At 43.1% G+C, this 22,735-nt stretch overlaps 1 protein-coding gene and 1 long non-coding RNA gene across 3 annotated transcripts in view; one reads left to right on the forward strand and one right to left on the reverse strand.

Annotated features, from left to right (window-relative positions):
• The window catches only part of LOC144781087 (uncharacterized), a 103,504-nt gene extending 100,843 nt beyond the window's left edge, over nt 1–2,661 (forward strand). Inside the window, exon 2 of the long non-coding RNA XR_013600871.1 lies at nt 1,473–2,661. This is a non-coding gene — a long non-coding RNA (uncharacterized LOC144781087). The remainder of the gene's footprint in view (nt 1–1,472) is intronic.
• The window catches only part of TRIM9 (tripartite motif containing 9), a 459,144-nt gene that overhangs the window by 422,072 nt on the left and 14,337 nt on the right, over nt 1–22,735 (reverse strand). The gene's annotated exons all lie outside the window — the stretch shown is intronic.

The raw sequence follows: 22,735 nt of genomic DNA on the forward strand, positions 1-22,735 counted from the left end.
GCGATCCCCGGGAGGGCTTGGGGTCCGACCGGCGGAGTGCGGGGGTGGGGGGGAGCCGGGTGTCAGTGGCAGCGGGAGGCCTGAGATAGGCCAGTGACAGCAGGAAGGACAGGGGCGGCACACTAGACTGGAGGGCAGTGCCAGTACACAGGACAGGGAGGGGTGCCAGTGACGGCCTGCAGGACAGTGGTAGTGACATCAGACAAGATTGTAACAAAAGGCAGTGCTGGGAGGGGCGCAGATAGGACAGGATGGGAATACAGACAGGAGGGAGGACGGGGGCCAGTGACGGGCATGAATGAGGGGGCAGCGACAGGACCAAAGGCACCAAGTCGGCGCTTTAAAACCCCCCAATAATTACCCACTCATTCATTTATGCCCCGAAGCCGGGTGTCTGTCCACCCCTCTGCATTTCTCCTCCATCCGACAGGGCCATCACTCAGCCCGGGTTACAGACCCACGGGAAGCCAACTCTCCCCCTCCCCCGTTAATGGTCACACATGTTATTGCTTCAAAGGACGCCCCCCCTCACCGCCCCCATGTCTTCACTTCTGCACTACGTGTCTCACGGAGTTGTGGGTATACCCACTTCTGCCACAGGAGCTGGCAGGGCAGTAACCACTCTCCACATACACAGAATTTCACCGACATGTACATTTGCCTGGCATGCACACGGGCATGATGGCTTGCTCGAGCACCCCCGCCCTCCTCGGCGCTGCAGGCATGAGTGTTCTCTGCCTGTTGTGTGTACTGCACAGAAAGATGGGGTGCGGGTAGCGTTGGCAACGGACCACTCTCACAGTATATTTGGGGGCTCCATCCCCGTTCTCTCTCTCCTGCTTGTAGCGAGACCCCCTTAATTTAATGTTCTAAATATTTTGTCTACTTGGCTACCATCAAACACACAATCGTCATGCTAATCAGGACTAAATTGTTACTCGGGATTATTATTGTTAAATTGTATGTCTCGCCCCATCTACCCCAAACCTTTTGGTATTTATATGCCTAACCCATTATTTTATATCGTTTGTGTTCCACCCCGATGTTTTTATATTTTTTATTGCCTGCTGAGGGTTTCAGTATGGGATCATAGTGGGCAGCCCCATTCCTAGAAGGAGATGGTGAATGGTCTTTTCTTTTTGCACGTTATTTATGGTCTGGTGGACGTGGTACAGGTAGGGGTTTTTTAAATTTATTTATTAGTTTTCACTTTAATATGGCGCAAACTTTACCCACAGGTATCAGAGTGCTTTAAATCAGCATGCTTATAACAAGCAAGACTAGCACTCTATATTACTGCCAACTTTGCTTAGCATAAGCAACAGCTAACCATTCACAAACAATGTTTATATACCAATTGCAAATCAAAAAAAAAAATTAATACAACACATTGTCATTTACAATGCCAGTAACTCAAACTTTAATGCTGCGAGACCTATTGCATTGCAAATGCTTGTTTTTTTTGTTGGCAGGTCTGCATCACAGGACTCCTCAGGCTCTAGTCTATGCTACACATGATGGAATGATATGATTGGGAACCAGGTGACCAACAGTGCTACAAGGTCCATGCCAATAGAAAAATGTGAACTAAAAATTCCAATAATATAAACATACTATAACAAGTTCATAAGAAGAATACAAGCTTTGTGAAATTATCTATAAGTCGGTACCCGGGCACTGACGACACAAGACGCGAGTTGACACGCTCCTCGAGAGCCAGAGGATAATCCCTACTTGTATGCCTGCATTGCTTTTAAAAATGCCTGTGACTGTTTCTTTAATAGAACTGTAGTTCATTCTTAAATATATGAGTGGTTTCTTGGTAAATATGGATGTGATTGCTTTAAATATGCCTGCAACTACTTCTTAAATAGGAGTCTAGCTCAGTGGTTCTTAACCTTTTGTCTTCTGAGGACCCCTACCTAGTTATTACTGGAAACCGGGGACCCCCACTGAATTATTATTGGAATCGGGGACTCCAACTGACTTATTACTGGAAGCTAGGGAACCTGGCCTAAGCATTTTTGATGATTTCAACTTCAAAATGATGCACAAACAATACAGAAAGAAGCATTAATCAAACAAACACACCAATGATGAAATGGTTTACTTAATTCACAACCAAATATAACAGTAATCAAAATTGTATTTTTAATAGGAGGGTTGGAGCGATTCGAAATTCAGTTGAGGTCACTCATTGTCCATACTCTATTCTGTATGATGCACTTGCACTTCTCTCACAAATCAATCTGAGAATACTAACTTAATTCTTAGCCTCTACTTTCAAATGTATTCACATTTACAGACCATCTTAAACTCTGAAATTGTACACTTAGCTTCTTTATTTACATACACTTTATTGATCTGTTAAGATTATTTAATTTTCCAAGTAATCGCGGACCCCCTGGTTAGGCTTCGTGGACCCCCAGGAGTCCCTGGACCACAGGATGGGAACCACTGGTCTAGCTGCTTCCTAAATATATCTGTGATAGCTTCTTAACTATATGTGTGAATGCTTGTTAACTATATATGTGATTGCTTGTTAAACATGCCTGTGATTGCTTTTAAATACCCCCCTGACTGCTTCTTAAATATGCCTGTGACAGCTTCTTAAATATGCCTATGACTGCTCATTAAATATATCTGTGATGGTCTCTTAAATATGACTGTGACGACTTCTTAAATATATATGCAACTGCTTCTTAAATATGCTTGTGACTACTTGTCAACTACGCCTATTATCGATTCTTAGATTGAATTTTTTATTGGACAATTAATTAAAATCATTGCAATTTTTACAAAAAAGTATGTTCATATGTGACATGGCTAAAATTCCAAGTGGACTTCTATAGGAAGCGAGGATATGACCAGTTCTTGAGTATGCCTGAGGATATGTTGCGGCCCCAAGAAAGGAACCCCCTGGTAACAGGGATAACGCTGCCATTGACGAATCACAAGAGATTCATGCAGCCCTCCACGCTTACCTGCACGTAGAAGAGATGCTCCGCAGGTGGTGGGAGCTGAATAAAGATCCAGACACGGACGTGCGGTTCACCGCCACGGACCAAGCAAGTAAACCAGAACCAGCTTCAGCTCGTCATGATCCGGAAGCGTAAAGAAGACGCTTCCGGGTTCACCATGGTGCAGATTATTCAGAAAAACTCTGTATTGCGGTGGGACAGTCTGTGGCAGACGCAGCACTTTTCATCTGGTGCGGTAAGGTTGTGGCTCCTCCAGAGTGGAGCAAACTCTACCTAACATACTTGATTCTGTCTAAAAACGGACAGCATTGTATTTTCCCAATGCTGCACGTGTGAAACAGATCGTCTTGTATATAACATAGGAGGGATCGTGGAAAGGGTGCCCATGAATACCTTCCTGAACAGTGATTAGAGTCTACATTTCTGCCTGTATAAAAGTTTGGAGACTGTCATACACCTCTCCCCCACTGGTGAGAATGGATGTGAATTCTGAGAGTTACCAAGTGCAAGGGTAACAAAGTTATTGAGACTTTATTCATTGAGTAACTCCACTCCACAGTGATATTGTTTTTTCTTTTGGAGAACATCTACATATAGGGACAAATTCCTTCCCTGGTTCAGGATTTCAAACAACAAGTGGTTGTACTTATATACTGAAATTCTTTAGTCACATATGTTCTATTGCTGTTTTCTAACAGGGGGTTATGAGATCAATTGGGGTTCATGCCCTGTGACACTTGGCAGCTCTTATGTTTTTGGTGGGTATTCTGAAAAACATGTATATATGTGGGAGTAACCAGGAGTTTTGGACGGTGTAGCAACCATAGCATTCCCATATTGATATCAGTTGTTTTGTTACAGCATATGTCTATACCGAAACCAAAGGTACAGAAAAGGAATGAACTTTCCCTTGTGCGTTCTATCGTGGTACAGAACAATCTTTATTTTCTTTACAGGTAAAATAGAGAGGATGCAACTTACTTAGAACTGTGAGAACCATATATATTCTGCTTATGGTGTTATTTTTCTTTACAGGTCTCCCTCCCAGCTGTTCCCTTCCTTTCCTTCCCTCACTTGATCACCTTAATCTTCTGTGCTGTTATAGCATTCAGAATTGAGACTATCATAGGGTGGACCCACTTGAGCCATGGATCGATCCTGAGGATACTAAAGGTTACACCGTGACAAGATGTCACTTAAATACTCTCTACGCTGCTTCTTCAATATACTCTTAAGTGCATCATGCTGACCCACAATACTGATCCCAAATTGCGGGAACCCATGAGACTGGGGCACCTTTTCAGTGGAGCGGTGTTCCTGTGCCTTGGAGTGACTGACATACATGCACAGTAAATTGACAGCCATGTTGAACATGGGCTCGTTTCATCAATAACTGCCTGCACACCATGCATTATCCCCTTTAAAAGTCTGGCAGACAGCACGAGCACTTCCGATTGCATTGTGTTAATGATGCGCACTGTAAATCACTCAGGCACAGCTGACGGGATCCGTGCACGGCCTCGGAATGTGGGCCATGCTGAGCATCACTGCGTGTCCCCGTTTCCGTTTGGAAGCAGGTCAGCCGAGGCAGCCAATGTAAATTAGCCATGCCGCGCTGCGTCAGCGAATTACGGTATTCCTAGCTGTTGTCATCAGTGTCACCCTCAGGGCAGAAGACGCCATGATTGCGCCGAGACGCTGAATTACCATACGTCAATCCTGCTAACAACATTTGTGGATTTTTTTAAATTTCTCCAAAATGTTCCAGGAGTGGAGTTAGAATAGTAAATAAGATTCATTAAGGATTTTACCGAAAATTATACTTTCCCCAAATATTCTAAGAGTAGAGTCAGGCCCATTGGGAGAAACATTTCCAGGGTTTTCGCGTGTAAGCCCAATGATGGAAGCAGCACACAGCCCTGTGTTTTAGGGGATGTCCAATGTGAAAGCAGCTGGAGTGTTTTGGAATATAATTACACTGTAGCTCAGAAGGTAATCACCACGTGTCTACATTGAAGCCATCTCCCAAATGGGTACCAACACCTTGGGCACAAGGAGATCACTACCACATGAACCATAATTGAGAAGGCACATATCTATCCAGCTCTAATAAAAGAGAGAGGGACCCCGCAACCAAAGGGATGGGGTACCAAGTCGACTATTAGGTCAAGCAAGAAATCCCTTTGGGACACCTTTTGTAGTGACACAACGTTCAATAAACAATAAATGTAAAAACAATTTGCATTAACACAAAACTATACTCATGAGGCAAGACAAGAACGAAATTATGAAAAAATCCTGAACAATTTATTATACAATACAAGGTTAAAACATAATAATTCAACACTAATTAAAATAACGGGGAAGAGCATAAAAAAAGGAAACATTAAGTTCCTATTTCATAGAAAAGGAGGTTTAGACAGAAAATTAAATTCAGCAAAAACGTCAGAATTATTTTCTAAGCATTATAGTACACAATCCTCCTTACATCAGTGCTATGGCCCACGGTATATCACACCGGTCGGCGGCGCCTTGTGTTACCTGTATGTCATTTTAAACTGTAGGTTTGAGTCACAATTTTATCATACTTTTAATATAAATTAAATAGTTAAGTGGTCCACTAATGAACTCTATTAAAAAAATACACAGATAGCCCTACAATGTGGAGGATTTTTGTAAATAGGTTCTGGTGTTTTCAAAAGCATGTTAGTGCCAAGCACACACAGGCACAAATTAAGCTCTTTTCTCTTCAGACATGGAGATAACCACCACACTCAAAACACCAACCAGAAATAACAGTCATTGAGGCAATTGTGATCTACAATAAGGTTGCTCCGTTAGTTTTATCAGGTGGTTCCCCTCCAAGTTACATTAACAAAGAAATGGTACAACAGGAAGTAACAACAAGATATGCAACACCATTTGGTGTTGTCAATGATGTTGGACAGCAACGCGGGCTTCTGTGCAACATGGCTTAAAGTAGATAAATTTAAACAACAAAAGAGCGTAAATGATCAATTCAGAGAAGCGAGCATCGGAAAGATATGTAAATCTCTTTTAGATTTGTGTAGAAAGCCCTCACTCACCAACCTGGTTGGTGACATGCTTCTTCATTGGGCCCCACCGGGAGAGACCGAGTGCCTCCCCGTAACAACGACTTGCGGGGTAATGGTATGCGGAATTACAACGCAGTCGTTGTAACGACTGCGTTGTGATTCCCTGCGGGGAAAAAGACTACGTGATATCGAGATATATTCTCACTCATTTAATTGCGATCAGGAAGATAGGCTGAGGGTTTGATTTAGATCTTGGCGGACGGGTTCCTCCGTCACAATGGTGTTGGATATCCAGTCCGCTGAAATATAAATACCATTATATTCTATGGGATTTATATTTCGGCAGACGGGATATCCGCCACCGTTGCGATGGAATAACCTATCCACCAAGATCTAAATCAGGCCCTAAGTACAATAATCTGTGATCAGGGTTGGATTGGGATTAAAAATCGGCCCGGGCACGCATACAAAAATCGGCCCACATTTGCATAATGCCTTCCCTCAAATCACTGCTTTCAGAGTAATTTTACATAAAAAGGGGGGGGGATAGAAAAAATATGCACGCATCAGTTTACTAGTGAAACACACATGAAAACAAGTGAGGCCACTTCTGCTCAGGCCCCCCTGCCCCGTTCTGTATGCCTACATTAATGGGAGGCCCAGCGAGAGAAAAGGTGTGACACCTCCTCTACCTGTTGCTGCTATACGGGAGATAATGAGCGTCAATCTCCCTACAGAAAGGCCACTCAGACACCCAGGCTGCTCAAAAGCAGCCCTCAGCTGGAACTCGGACCCCGGTCCCTCGGGCATTGCCCGAATGCCCCCGTTACCAATCCGACGCTGTCTGTGATCATAGTGTGAAACACAGATGACTTCAGTCATCTGTGTTGGTTCACTGAGCCATTAGGCAAGTGCTCCGTTTACTTTCCATTGATGCACTGGTAAATTAAAATTTACTGGAAATTGGAACAAGTAACTGCGAAGGTAAAGTAATAAAAAAGAAAGGACAAAATACAGGACTATGCCACGGAAATGCTTCTCCAGTATCACTACAGCAAGATATTTCCTGAAGACACGCTTCCTTGCAATCATGCATAAATAAGCGAGAGAGGAAGAGCTTTGTTATAAGGGCTAGAGCTGCTGAATTTGGAGCTGGGGAACCAGGTTCGAGGCTCGGCAGTGGCTCAACATCCTGTGATTCCGGACAAGTCATGTAATCTCCCATGCCTACAAAAAAATCTATGTGTACTGGTGTAATCTTATTTGCACTCATGTAAGGTGCTCCAATACCTTTGGTTCGAATTTGTGCTATATGTGTACATTTTCTATATGTAAGCAACAACAAATGGACTGGGGAGAGGTAGAAACACATGCACTTTTAAGGAGGACCACAATAAAAAAAATTACAAGTGCATCTGCAAATGATGGCCAGTGGAAGGGCACTGGCGGCAAAGACAGGTAATTGTGCTTCGTTTAACCTCCATGGAAGACCAAACAGCAGAAAGCATTGAAGAGAAAGTGGAAGCAGCAGAAGGCCATGACCAATGAGAAGCAAGGAAAGGAAATGAGAGTGATGTGGGAGTCAACCAATGGTAAGTAAAGGGCGGGCTCTCAGCCCGTTATAAAGTCTTTTTTATTCCCAATAACTTTCGCCCGCAGGGCATGCGCGCTGTAGGCAAAACCTAAAAAGTAAAAAACAAGGGGAATGGAAACATACCAAGAAGCCTTAGAGCAACCCAAAATGACTCATATGGAGTAGGTTGGACTTCCTGAGAGCAATGAGATCACCTCCATATGAGACCTGGGCATGGCCAGGTTTAGTATAAAATGTTACAGAAGTGAATCCCTGACCTCCTCGTCGGCACCGAAACTGCACTTGCCAACAGGCCCAGGAATCATACCTCTCCTATATGTGAAGACATGTTTCACCGTCACAAAAAGTCCCTCACAACAACCTTGTGAGTAGGAAGACAAAGAGTAGCTCACATCAAGTGCCCACTGATGCATAGTGCCGGATAAGTTTAGACTGCATCAAAACACTGTAACATTTTCAGGAGGTATGTCACTACCATAAAAGCACTGCTCAGCACAAACTTCTATCTGGTAGACTGAAAGAGAATATTTTAAAAATACTATAGATGTCTGAAAAAACTCTATCTGTATTTTTTGTGAGTTGGCTAAAATAATTGGCCTCCGGTGTGTGTTTTACCATTTGTTTTTGCGCAAATGGGGTACCAATGAGCTTGTGTACAGACTTTTTATTGATTTGATTTGTGCTAGGTATTGTATCAGGCATGGACCTGGCTCCAAGGAGCTGTGCTGCGCTATACAAAGGACATTTTCTGTAAAAATATCTCCAGTATGAAGCGTTGGTAACCACACAATACATGAAAAGGGGGTTCTAGTTTAGACCAAGGGAAATCCATCAGGATATGATGGGGGGACAGAGGAGGGTATGCAACAGGGGCACTTCTAATGAGCAGTATAAAGGTTTTTCTGTACATAATTTTATATGTAGCACATTTTACATTACACTAGACATATTTACAAATTGAGGCAAAGTGAGGCAATGCTATTTGCCTAGAATCACACGACGTGTTGGTCAACTGCTGAAGCCGGAATCAGCACCTAGGTTTCTAAGCCACTACATCATCTAAGAAACCAAAAATTAGAAATGACACAAACCGTTCACAGGTTCACCACTGTTCACCTTTTATGTTGCCTTTAAACAATATAATGCACACATGATGTAATTTATTGTATAATGTATTTATTGTATTATGTGCCTCTACTGCACACAAACTGATAACCTAACACGAAAGAGTATATCATCTACGGGTGCGCCCCAAGGAGGGTAGGTAGGGTTGTCCTGAAGAGTAGATGGGTAGATTCTATCTCAGCCGAGAAAAAAACGGGGTGTGTCAGTGGGGTAATCGTTTATTTTTGGCATTACACTCCATATCACATTTCTGACATTTCCCAGCACTGTTTAAGTAGTCGTAAATGTAGCCGAATTTAACAGTCTTCAACTTGCCAACTTTGGAATGATGGACGGCTGATTCAGCCTTGCCAAGTTCCAACTGTGCATTTAAATTTTTTTTATATATATATATATATATATATATATATATATATATATATATATATATATATATATATATATATATATATATATATATATATATATATGTATATATATATATGTATATATATATATATATATATATATACATATATCCACACACATATATATGTATATACATATATATGTATATATGTGTGTATATATATATATATATATATATATATACATATATATATACATATATATGTATATACAAGCTATGTATATATACCAGCCCCGAAATGTGCACTTGGATAGGTTTTTTAAGTTATACAAAAATACTTCACTTTTCCTTAGTACAAATTTTACCATGCAAAATATGACCGAATTTGACTGGAAAAACACAATTATGAGCCGTGTAGCTCAGAGCAGATTCTACCGTCATGGTAGTCCTCGTTCCGGGGTGCACAACAGGCATTCCATTGCTAATGCCACACCTGGGAAAAACGTAAACGCGACTCTATGTACTGGGTGCAGTATCTTCTCCTCACATACTCTGGCCTCATAATTAGACGCACAATGTTCAATGTTGCTGCTATTTTTTGAATGGTTGAAAAGTTTGCTTTGTTAACCAAGCAGATATTTTTATTTACATGCGTTATAAAACATTGCTATATTGCAACCTTCTACTTTCACACTTTCCTGTGCCCTAGAAAGGGTGTCACTAGGGTCACGTAAAAAATGCCCACTTTTGAGTCAGACAAGAAAAGTAAACACTTTGTTAACATATTTAATAGAAACCAGCCAGAAGAACCCCCACGCTCAACATTTGACAGTCTGTCCTTAAATAAAATTGGCAAATCCATTTGCAAGATGTTGTCAGCTTGTGGACTAGGTAATGGAGGAAACACTGCTTGCGGTGATACAAACATGGTACAAACTGATTTACACAACTTTGAGCGTGTTTACCTATTAGCAGTGGAGCAACTACATTGTCTCTACTTTTCAAACGAACTATGTTTGACCAGATTTTTCCGTATTCTGCTTTACATAAGCAGCAAAACCAGTCCAAAATCAATTCGTTCTTTGTTATGTATTTACATGCATTTCTTTTCTACCATATCTGTTACTCCCAAATGATTTAGAGCAATACATATATTAAACATGGTTTTACATTTATTTTCTTCAGTTTTTCCCCAGTAGGAAATTGTTTCTTTAATGAGGCACAATCTCCTTTCCCCATGCTGTGGTATGAAAGCAGCAAAAATGATGCAAATTGATTAGTTCTGTATTGTCAACCAGAGCAGAGGTTCTGTGACATGCCCCATTGTAGCCCTGTTTCTGAATGAGGTGCAAAACCCAAAGTGCCCCCCTTTAACAAAATACAAACATTGAAATGGCTAAAAGGTCAGGGCTTATTCTGTTAATGGAAGTAGTGTTAGCACATTAGTGCGAGACATAGGGAGGGACCAGAAGAAGTTGTAAAGTAGTCCCTTATGCAGTTCAATGCAAGCACTTGAGTGGGGGTGAAATGATACATCCAAACAGCCAATAGAATTATGAGAAAGGTAAATACTTCATGGACAGAGTCAAGATGTGACTGACCAAGTCTCAAGCTAGTGGCTAATAGAGTCTGGTCGAAGAAATCCAACTGTGTTAACAATAGCTCTGCTGTGAAAAGCCAGACCTAAAATACAGCCTGTAGCGCATGAGTCAGTGCGTTAGGACATGCTCTGTCTGCAGGGGCATATTTCAGATACACAGAGTGGTAATTTGTCCTCCACTTTGTGTTCCATACAGGGATTCTTCTTCACTAGAGGGGTCCCTGAAGAGCCCTATAGCAGTGGATGCAGTAACATCAGGTTCCCTTTAAAATGTTGGAGTTTCTGCAGCAAAGAAACAAGCTGAGGATAAAACTGAACTGAAGGGCGCATAAATGTATGGTAGGCAAACACATGTGAATTGCAGAGGAAAGGGCATGAATCCAGGGCTAAAAAGCAAACCTTTGTCATTATCAAAATATATAATGACTGCGCTTACCATATGTCACTGCATCTCCAAACAACACCACACTCACTACCCTAAACCATTACCCTCTAACATGATCCGGCCCTTCTTAGTAATTCCATAAGGATCCCCTTCACTGTCATGAGCCTCTTTGTGGACTATCCAGCCAACATCTGGCAAAGCGATAAGCCACCAAAAACACAGGTAACTGCCTGCCCCGAAGTTTCAAAACCAGGCCCTAAAAAGGGTCTTAAGATACAACCACCATCTCTGGAGCAAATCAAGGACAGAGGTGAATAATCACATCCATTTTTACAAAATTTATAGCAATTTTATTAATTTATGCACAGTCATTTTAACAATTAATAAATACACATGATAAATATCAAAGCACATTGTAGTTAAATAAGGCAAAATTAAAAAAATCCAGTCCCACACACCTAATTCAAACAACACACTCATACCATCATGCATTCCCAAGATTCATCATAATGACTCATACATCATTCACACAGATTCACAAAACAATATGGAATAAAAAATTGTGCATAACAGCCGCAAGATGGTCAGATGACAAAGTGGGGGTAGAAATAATCCAGCTGCCACCACTCAAGTAACGCCAACGCGCGTTTCGGTGTGTTGCCCGGCTACACCTTCATCAAGGCGGAGATGAACAATAGGGGTGGGACAAAAACACCCGTGGCAATGGGAATAAAAAGCGCCGTTAGTAAAAGAGAATTCTCCTACAAGGTTCAAGAAAGGTCACGGTTAGTTCCTTTCCAATAGTATCATATAAATCCTCGTTCTGGGCTCAAACAGTGAGTGATTACATAGACGATGGCAGATCCAGCGATATTCAGCAGCTCCAGTGAGTCAGGAAATTCAAACACTGATTCATGGGCCGCAGATCGGTCCAGTAATTCTATCCAACAATAAAAAAGGGGTGGCTCAATAGCGCGACTCCTGGTAAGCCCGATGTGTCAGGAAAGGTGAAAATGTAAGCCACCACCTTACTAAAGCCTGGGACATCAAAGCTATGAGTTATGAGAGGACCTGTAAGTTATCAAAGCACTGGCTGTTCTTCGCTTCATCCTCCCATTCCTCACATCCAACAAAGAAATGCACCAGTAATGTAATGTAAGGTGGATTTGTAGAGCGCTGCTTGTCACCCGTGAGGGTATCTAGGCACTGATTATTCTTTGTCACAAATCAGAAACAATGGGACTCGAGGTAAATGCTAAGTGTGAATGTAAAACATATTTTATGGCCAGATTTCATATAGGTATGCTGGAGACAGAACTCCAATTCTATATTCCCTGGCCCCTTGGTTCCATGACTCACATTGTTGGTGGGAAATGAACATGGAAGGAGTCGCCTAGGTGGCTGTCTGCCATATTTCGGAGAGAGACAGAAAGGGAGACTATGAGAGAGAAAGACAGAGAGGGGAGAGAAAGTGCAATGAAGAGATAGAGAAAGACAAAGAGAGAGAGAGAGCAGAGAAGAGAGAAATAGATGAGTGAAAAAGAGATGGGAAAGGAAAGAGATAGAGATAGAGATAGAGACAAAGAAATTTAAAGCTATACAGAAAGGGAGAAGTGCATGTAAGAGAGAGACAAAGAGAAAGCTAAAGAGAAAGAAAAAAGAGGGATAAAGAAAGAAAGACACATAGCAAGAGTGAGGGGAAAATAAAGAGAACAAGCATTTGCAATGCAATAGGTCTCGCATTATTAAAGTTTGAGCTATTGCCATTGCTAAAATAATGCAACACTAATAGCTCAAACTTCAGTAAAGCAAGACCTATTGCATTGCAAATGCTTTTGAGACTGTTGCCTTGTCTTGCGGAGAGGGTGAGGGAGAGAGAGGAAGCATGAGAGGGAGGGGGAGAGAGAGAGGAAGCATGAGAGGGAGGGGGAGAGAGAAAGTAAGAGGGATAGAGGGCAAGAGAGAGAGAGAGAGGAAGAGGGGAGTGAGAGGGAGAGAGAAAGAGGGAGGGGGACAAAGAGAAGTTAGGAGGGGGGAGAGTGTGAGCGGAAGAGGGGGAGAGGTAGCGAGAGAGAGGAAGAGGGGAGACGGGGAGATAGAGAGAAAGCGAGGGAGGAAGGGGCAGGAAGAGCATGAAAAAAGAGAAACAGGGAGATACTTTCACTTAAAAAGAAAATCGCAAATAGCACACTGGCCGCAAGCTCAGAAAAGAAGCAAAGGACTATTTGGACACCTTCAGAATGCACATGATGAGGGCAATGAGTGGAACATCCATTTGTGTGCACTGTAAGAAGCTGGCAATGATGGCATGGTGACTTGGCACTGGTGGTCAGGATCGCACGGTCAATAACCCACATCGATGATTACTCTTTCCCCAACTCCATTTCTCCTTTGCCAATTAGCCTCCTTGGAAAACCAGGTTTTACTTTGGTTCAGTTTTTTGCGCAAACGGGGTACATATGTGCATTTCCAAGTGTAAGTGAGTAGTAAAAAGCATACTTAAGTATATCGCAGGCAATAATGTCACACAATTTTTTTTTTCCTTCTGAATTTTATATAGCGCAAGCTTGACTGAAAGGTATCGGGTTTTACTTGGACACATTCGTTTTTGTTAAGCACAGAGAGATTAAGTGATGTTGTGAGTCCTTGCGGAGACTCGAACCCTGTTCCCCAGATTTGAGGTCGACCGCTCTAACCGTTAGGACACATCCTCTCTCATCCTTGCTTGATGATTTTAATGAATCCAACATCGTTGTAAGCTTGAGAACAGTTCAAAATAAATTCAAAATAAGAGCAAAGTCTCATTAAAACAGAAATTAACTGCATTGGCACAAAATGCATTGTATATAAAGGTATCCAGATTAAATGCAGAAAACATTGCTCCCAATTAGTAGAGCAGAGCTGAGATACGTATGTGTTCTTCAATAGAAGGGTCTATGGGTTGTTTTCTCCTGTGATGGGAAGGCCCCTTACAGCATCCTCAGCGTTGCTATGCACCCAGATGAGCGCTGAATAGAAAAAAATAAGGAGAGCGTCTATTCTCAACAGGTGTGACAATCACTGTGCGGTATGAGCTGAACCCAAATTCCAAATGTCGGATTGTCACTTGCAATGAGCGAGACTAGAGCTCTTCTAGTCCATTTTTTCAGGCATTTTGTATTCTCACAGGGAAGCTATTGAACAGAGTGTGACAGAATGAGAGCGATTGTTTTTGCAAATGGCACATTTTATTTGTTTTGCAAGCCTAACCAATGAACAGCCACAGTTTACAGTGTACAATGACACAAGCCAATGAAAAACATGGGGGAGAGTGGGCAGAGCTTCAAGTCCCTACCTCAATACAGCAGGCCTTGCAGAGCAGCACATGTGCTGCCCAGTTCACCCTAAAAAATGGAACAAAGGATAAGAACTGCACAAAAAAGGCAAGAGAGCAGGAGTTATGTGGAGGACTGGCGCCACTGTATAGGTAGAAGTACTAGTGTATAGAAGGGGTTGATCTACTAGACCATTGGTAGAGGGGTAGAAGTATTAGGATATGGGGAGGGCTTACAGAGGAAAACATAGTTCTTGGAGAAGGGGAGAGGGTGAACCGGGCTGAGTATAGAAAGACAGTTTATGAGAGTAAGAAAGAAAAAAAGCATTGAAAATGCAATAGGTCTCGCCTTTGATTAAGTTAAAGCCATTTGCTTTGCTAATGGTATTTTATAGCAAGGCAAATGGCTTTTACTTAATGAAAGGCGAGACCTATTGCATTTGTAATGCTTGTTATTAAACCATTTTGGACATATCTTATCATTCCGTCTTGACACTTTGTTCATGCCTGGGCATTTTTAGAGTAGGCAAGACCCATGCTCTGGTGTGCAGGAATACCCGAGGAAGGTTTATGGGGAGTGTGCGCCAGTTCTACCCAGCGTCTCTGTTTCCATACTGTGCAGTAGCGTCCTGAGTAGTGTAAATCCATGCAGAGACCCTCAACAGGCTGTATACATCAGAGACCTCTGGTCACTTCAGGGAGTAATTGAGCTAGTTTAGGTGAGGTGAGGCCCTCAACAGCTGAAGGTGAGGAGGCGCCTGCTTAGAATGGCACCAGGGGCCTGGGGAAGGACCACAGTAAACCGACATGCTGGAATATGTGATAATGTTTATTGTTAACAAGTCTTGCAGGGTAAGAGTTTAGCAATACAGAGGGTGCTTGTTGCGATAGTAGAGAAGGTGAACAGTACTAAGGGGATACCAGGTCGATTGTGTGTCTGAGAAAACAGAGGCACTGCGCAGGTCAAACTATAAGTAGATTCATGACAGCAAAAAACTCTGAAGATGGAATGGGAGCAATTATCGAGTTGCTTGGAAAAAAAAGATCTCTGTGGGCCTGAGTGGGCCACGTGAAGGGGGGGTGAGTGGATCTGAGAGGTAAGGCAGTTTTATTATGAGAAGCAGGACCTTCTCGCTGGTAACAGGGAAACGAGGCAGGCTGTTGAGAGAAAGAGCAAGTACAGTGCGACAGATTCTGGTTTCAAACCAGAGCTTTTAGAGCTACATATGGGCTACAGTAGACCGTGTGCAACATCTTAGCCACTGTCGAATGATGTGAAGAAATCGCCAGCTTCTTTTCTAATAAAGTAAACAAGATCGAGCTATCCTTCTCGTCCACCCCTCTCTCACCCCAATCTCCCCTCACCCAACTCCCCCTCACGAACACTCCTATTGCACTTTTATCTTCCTCGTCCCCTCTTCTTAAACCATCTCAACCCCTACTTGCTATCCCCCAAGTGATCGCCTCTTTTGATGACCCCCTCCCTAAAAACAATGCCCATTGGAATGAATTCTCTTCTATTTCTGAAACCCCTGTCCTTAATATCATCTCTAAACTCAAACCATCATCTCATACCAAAGATCCTCTTCCCGCCCAATTGGTCCAAAAACTCAAACACATCATTGCCCCTCATTGGACTAATATCATCAACTCCTCCTTTGCCACTGGTTTTGTTCCTGCCTCCCTACAACTGGGTCAAATCTCACCAATCCTCAAAAACACCTCGGCTGACCCCAATGACCTAAACAATTTACGCCCTATCTCTAACCTTCCTTTCCTCTCAAAAGCACTTGAAAAATGTGTCTTGGCCCAACTAGATAACCACATAGTCTCCTTCAATCTCCTACACGTTTTCCAATCTGGTTTTAGAAAAGGATGCAGTACCGAAACGGCTATGTTATGTTATGTTATGTTATAAAAGTTTTATTGAGCGCTCAGCTACTCGGACCGAGTGTCCCGGCGCTATCAGACCCAACACAACACAACCATCACGGCCGAGGGGAGTTAATTGCAGAACAACCACGTCTTCAACTCCTTCCTAAAGGACGAAAGGGTCACGCATTTCCTAAGTGACAATGGCAGTGCATTCCAGGCTCGGGGAGCAAGGTATCCAAAATCGCGACCCCCGATGCGAGCGCGCCTGACTGCCGGGAGAGTAGCCAGTGAAAGGGACGCCGAGCGAAGTGCTCTGGATGGGATGTGAAATCCCAACCGCTTCCTTAGGTAACCTGCACCAGAGCCATGGAGTGCCTTAAATGCCAAGGTCAGCGTCTTGAACTCGATGCGTTTCCGTATCGGAAGCCAGTGGAGAGATTTCAGAAGGCCCGCAACGTGAGACCTCCGGCCGAGGCCGAAGATGGCACGAGCGGCCGAGTTCTGCACCACCTGCAGGCGTGAGAGAAGATAATCAGGGAGGCCAAGGTAGAGTACGTTAGCGTAGTCAAGCCTGGAACCTACCAAAGCCTGCACTGTGCTTTTCCTGTGGGCAATGGATAGAAGAGGAAGGAATTCCCTGAGCATTCTCAGTATCCCAAAGCATTGTCCTACCAGGCCCAGGATCTGTGGTTTAAGGGACAGACCGGTGTCCAACTTGACTCCCAGATTCTTTGCCATCCCTGTCTCCGCAGAAGGGGGATGAATATCGGCCAGCCACCAGGATCTCCAACAGGGATCAGGAGGACACCCAAAAAAAAGGACCTCAGATTTATCTGGGTTGCAGTTCAGCTGGTTTATATGAAACCAGCCGAACACCGCACCCAAGCATTCCTTAATAAGCTCTCCATCAAAGTCCCTGTTCTTATCACAGGTGAAGAGAAGCTGGGTGTCATCGGCGTAAGAGACAATCTGGGCACCACAGGCCTCCGCCAGCACCGCCATATTACGGATGACATTCATCGATCTCTGGACAAAGGCGAATCCTCCCTCCTAATCCTCCTTGACCTCTCTGCAGCCTCTAATACTGTCCACCATCCCACCCTTCTTACAACTCTCAAAGATCGCTTTGGTCTAAAGGGCAATGTACTCAAATGGTTCACCTCGTATCTCCAAAATAGAACCCAACAAATCAAGCTCAGTGACTGCCTCTCCAAACCTCAACCTGTCTCACTTGGTGTCCCACAAGGTTCAATCCAATCCCCAACCCTTTTCAACCTCTTCATGGAACCCCTCACTTTGATTCTCAAACAAGCTAAAATCAGTTATCACCTCTATGCTGATGACACTCAACTATACTACAAGATCAAATCCCACAATGACATCTTACACCTCAACGATACCCTGAATAAAATACAAGCCTGGTTCCATCTTAACCACCTCAAACTTAACCCCAAAAAAACTGAAATCATCCTCTTCACTTCTAAAAACAACTCACTGCCTACCCAGAACTTGATCTCAGATATCAAAGCCCTTAACTGCTCGCTCTCCACCACCAACTCTGTCAATTCCCTTGGAATTAGCATTGATCAGAATCTTAATCTCATCCCGCACATTAAAAATGCGGGGAAAGGTGCTTTTTTCACTCTACACCACCTTAAAAATTTAAACCCTTCATTCCAGCGGACGACTTCAAAATTGTTGTACAATCTCTTGTCCTCTCAAGAATTGATTACGGCAACGCCACTCTTGCTGGCTCTCCCAAAATCCACCTGGCCCCAATTAAATCTGTTCTTAACCTGGCGGCCAGGCTCATCTCGGACTGCAAACGATTTGATTGCATCTCTCCAGTCCTCAAAAACCTCAATTGGCTCCCAGTAGAAGGAAGATCCACTTACAAGATTGCCTGTATCACTCATAAAGCCCTTCACCAAAACACCCCTTCTTACCTTTCTGACAAGCTACAAAAAGCAGGGTGTTTCAGGTCCTTGAGAAGCACTAACGCCCTTGTCCTTATCACCGATCAACTAAAAAACAAAAAAAATCAATCTCTGGCATTCTCAGGAAATGCCCCTTCGATTTGGAACTCTCTCCCCAAAGCTCTTCGCTGCAATCCCTCATACCCTCTTTTAAAAAAAAACCTCAAGTTGCTTCTTCTAAACAAATATTGGGGTACCTAATTTTACTGAAATTATTCTGTCCCCTCCTTCTGTGACCTCTCCCTGACCCACCCCCTCATACTCCCATTTCCAATGTTCTCTCTCCCTCTTTACCTCCCATCTCTATCTAATTTTTGTTCCACCTGTCCTCTTCTCCTATACTGACCTCTTAGCTATTTTTATCTCCTTCGTTCGTTTGATTTAATGCATTATTCTATCTGATTAATCTGCACTATTCTAATTTGTTTTCTTGATGTGTTAACCTATCTTGTAAAGCGCTCTGATACTCTTGGGTCCAGTAGCGCTCTATAAAACCTTTGAAAATAAAAATAAATAAAATAAAGAGCGATGGAGAATGGGGGTGAGGGGGATTTACCTCAGGTGGCCCTCTTCATCTCAGTGACTTTCCTTCAAGAGTGTCAGGGGGTCCGTGTAGGCCAAAATCTTTGAAACAAATATTATCCTGTGATTTACATGCTCACAAAGGCACTGCGGGCGGTTTGTGGCCCCAGATAGTGCCCTTGTGAACGCCCTCTCATACAGGTGGACATCAAAGGGCACAGGCAAACATGATGCTACAGGTCTCAGCACATCTGACGTTTGGACCTACGGAACACTACAGAAACAAGGGGAGCACAATTTCTTGATGATGTAAGGGTGCTTCAAGAAAAACACTACTGTAGAGTCTTCTGCCCACATGGGAGGATGGAAACAGCCTGCTCTACAGTTGAGAGAAATGTTGATGGTGGTCTGGAGCTATATACACCAGTCAGAGGCTTTCTGTTGAATGCCACATTTAGCCACAAAGATTCTGAGCCAGATTAACATTCCAATGAACTTATTGATACCATTATAGTGTAAAGTTTCAAGGAACACATCTTAATGCAGAAGGGCTAAAATCACCTAGCTGCCACTTTCATATACGATGACCAATGACTAACCATGTAGCATAAGAACATCCCTCAGCATCACAACCTCCCAATCCAACATGGCTGCAGTGCCAGGCACTCATTGCATGGCATTTAATGCATGGTGGCCATGCGTCCTATCCTGCCTCCAGGCAGCTCGCCAACGCAAGGACAAATCTCATTGCTGCGTAGTGGCAGCACATATCTAGGTCACTATAGATTTTTTAAACTATATATTTATTATACGGTTAAGCTTTCTTGTTTAAAGTTTGTCAGTTGTTTCAAAGCTGTATTTCGCAGAAAAGAGGTTTAGCTATGAATGATTTCCAGTAATCCACAGTTCTGAAATTATTTGCAGGGTATTTAGCTCCCCTAAATAAATAAACAATTTAAACACAACATTGTATCTTTTTTCAGTGCTGACCAAAAACCGCTTACATAATAGCAGGGCTCCTATTACATCTGACAATGCACGTTTTAATTTCCCTACAAGGCTGTTAGCATTTCAAATTTGATTTCTAATAATGTACATTATTGCATGAAATGCCTTTTAAATATTAGTATATTATCCGCAACAAAAAAACACACACATTTCCCAAAATATTAACAGACATAACTGCTGTCTCAGGCAAATAGTAGTAAACCAATGACACTCAACTATGTTTTCTAAAGAGTACTAAATTAATAAATCACGTAATGTAAAAAATACATTGCGAGTAAAGTCTATTATGCTCCTATAATGCCATCTTGGGGTTTAGGTGAAAATGTTCCAGCCTTGTATATCGATGGCAATAAAGGCCCATAGTACACATTAACCCGTTATGTATGTTCTACCTCTCTGTGAATATAGATGTTTTTGGCAGGGCAGACAGACATATTAGATGACGGACAGATGTGCGGGTCATATACCACGTGTGCTGCCCGAAGCCTACACTACAGATGTGATCAGGCACCGGGCTCCTGGTTGGCAGGGACTGCTGCTCGTTGCCCGGGGGCCCCTGTCGCACTAGCAGCGAGGCTGCCTCCTCCCCGGGCCCTTGTGCCTGACGTGTCATTCCTCTGTGCAGCGCCAGACCGCGAGGACCGCAGCATCCCTTGAACACAGGCACAGCTGTCTGCCTGCATCAGTCACTTCTGCCCCGGTAACCCCGGATTCAGGTCATCCTTTCAGCACGCGACCATGTCATCTTCAGTTCAGTGTGAGATTGACAAGCTCCCGATCTACTGCTCGCTTCTCGAGGGCCGATCCCTCTTTGTTTTTGTGTGCGTGTCTATTTGTGTGTTTTCATGCGTGGTCCTACGTGTGTGTGTTCTGTAAATATCCCATTCCTGCACTGAGCCCTGATCAGCATTCAGTGAACCCACCACAGCAGACCGCAGACATCCACTACACCTCTCTGCAAAGCGCGGGGAGGGAAAGGGGCTGCAGGATTGCACAGTCCATCACTCACAGGCCACACACCATACCTGAGTCTACAGTCCGCCTCGCATAGTCTGCGCATCACACAGGTCTACTGTGTCCACCTCACACAGTACACATATCATCACTGAGGATTTCATGACCTATCACACATCACTCAGTAGTCCACATTCAGCTTACCATAGGGCGCTCATCATACAGGACTCACTCCAGAGTCCATTTCACTAAAGTGACACACCACAGAAGAGTCCACCTCTCACCTTCCATATATCAAGCAGGCTTCCACAACCCACTTCATGTAGACTGCACATGAAAATTCATGTCTGTAGAAGACCATTATAGGCATATCACACAGACCTCCACATCTCACCTGGGTTTATGGCCCACCTCACACACAGCACATTACACATGACTCCTGTTTCACCTCATATAGCTCGTGAAGCACAAATGAAACTATTTATACTTCACACAGCCCAAACATCACTGTCATCCACAATGAATGTGACACAACCTGCACATCACACAGATGTTCTTGCGTCATCCCACAGAGACATCCACATCACACAAGCATCCATGAACACCCTGGTGTAACCTCATACATCACTGAAATTTCTAAATCACAAAGGCAACTAATCAAGAAAAAAAGGGCCCCCTGAGAATTTGATATGGAGCAGACAGGCAGGGGAAAATTATAGTATACAAAATCACAAAAGCGTCTGCCCCTTCATAATATATAGATGGCTCATAAAGAGTCCATAATTTAAATAGAAGCAAACACTGAGCTCACTGCAACCAGAAGTGGAACAACACGAACAAAGAACATAGAACTAATATCACCCAAACTAATTTTTTATTTAAATAGTAGTGTTTTTTTTTTTCATCTCTTTGTTTTTCAAGTGACTCATCATTTCATTTAACAATACATGTAATATTACAACACAAAATATTATAACAGTCTATTTACAAATTAATTTAGGCCCCGCAAAAAATACTCCATCAAACATTCAACACTTAAATACAACACACCATACTCAGGCATACTAAACCACAATCATAACCATATATTCATCAAGACTTGTCCCTCCATCAAGGATTAAGATGTAGCACTCTCTCGGTCTCGCTGGGTATTCCTAGATCACAAAAGGAGAACCCCAGATGTAATTGCGAGACAATGAACACAACGCGCGTTTCGGTGCAATGCCAGATTTACGGCAACACCTTCATCAGGGCGAGAAACCACCCAGTAGTGGAGATTTGACATTTGACCAGTGCTCCCATCACACCAGCATCCATAGACATTGCATACAGGCACTGACATTAGACAAGCACCCACAGTCCATACAGATGACCACATCATAGCAGCATCCACAACACATCTGTACCCATGATCCAAACAACACAGGCATCCGTTTTACAACAGCACCCATAGTCCACATTATACAGGGAACCTCTTCGGACCAGTGTCAATAGTCCATGGGATCCAAATAACTCCATCACACCAATGTCCAATGTTTACATGAAACATGCATCCAGTTATCACCTAGATCTATAGATCTAGGACCACATTGCACCACCCACACATCACTTTGTGCAGGCTATATGTCATGCCTGTGTCCACATAACAGAGGCACCAAATTCAGTTTAAATTGCTTTCATATCGCACAGGCATCCATGATTCACCTGGATTAGCCCACACATCACACTGGCATACGGATTACACAGTGGTCAATAGCTAGCTCTCCTGGATTGTACCTCATAATGCATCCACAACAGAAAAGTGCCTGAGTTCTAAGGACCCACCTACCTTGCATAGCTTGCACATCATAAAGGGGTTCAGATCCACCTTACAAGGTCGACACATTACACAGACATTCACATGACATAACCATGTACGGTCCACACAACATAATCATCACCACTACAAAGGTGTGCATGGCCCACCTCACAAAGCTTGCAAAACACTCAAGATTTTA

Source organism: Lissotriton helveticus, chromosome 9 (genome assembly GCF_964261635.1).
Source record: "Lissotriton helveticus chromosome 9, aLisHel1.1, whole genome shotgun sequence".
NCBI lineage: Eukaryota > Metazoa > Chordata > Amphibia > Caudata > Salamandridae > Lissotriton > Lissotriton helveticus.